The following is a 739-nucleotide window of genomic DNA, read 5'->3' as shown; positions in this document are numbered from 1 at the left end:
CCAAAGCTGAAAAACATAGTCTACTAAATAAAAAAAGTATGATGATTTGATTATAACATCAGTGTAGCGATATACTAAGATATCTACAAAAACAGCAATAAGGAATTAGCTGTTGTTTCTATTGGTAACAAAGTCACAGGTACTCCTAACATTCTTGTGGCTTGTTGCCTGCATTTATGTTTAAAGGACATGCTAAATGCTAAATTTCAGAGGTTAGTGGAATTAAAAATGAAAATTTCCCATCCAAATTCCATACTCTGAAATTCTATTCATATACCCCTTTTATACAGATTAAGAATCTCCGGCTCTATGGTAATATTAACGGCCTAATGTTATGAAAGTGAGTCTCAGAGCGATGAATTAAGCTGTTCCAACTTTCAAAGAGCATACATTCTATGGCCAAGAATTCTAAGTTTTGTTGGAAAGCTCTTGGCTACATTACCACCTAACTTTTGGACTGATAGAGGGATAGAAACATTTCATTTAGCAAAGGTGCTTCCCTGGCCTTGTACAATTGCACTATTTAGGTTGCTGGACAAATCTATAGTGTAAAACTGGCCTGTATCAAGTGATGGTCAATTCGAACAGCAAGGCAAGTTAAAAGAGGGAACTCCATTCCACAGAACCCTAGTGTCAAGGAACCTCCCTACTGGAAAATTACTCAATAGCTAAGGGGAAACCCTGGCTCAGCTACAAAGAGAGCAAATTTAGGCTCATTTTTCCTTAAACATTCAACCCT

Source organism: Rhinopithecus bieti, unplaced genomic scaffold (assembly GCF_001698545.2).
Source record: "Rhinopithecus bieti isolate Rb0 unplaced genomic scaffold, ASM169854v2 scaffold_2735, whole genome shotgun sequence".
Lineage (NCBI taxonomy): Eukaryota > Metazoa > Chordata > Mammalia > Primates > Cercopithecidae > Rhinopithecus > Rhinopithecus bieti.
The sequence above is the reverse complement of the archived record's forward strand: the minus strand, read 5'-3'. Positions refer to the sequence as shown.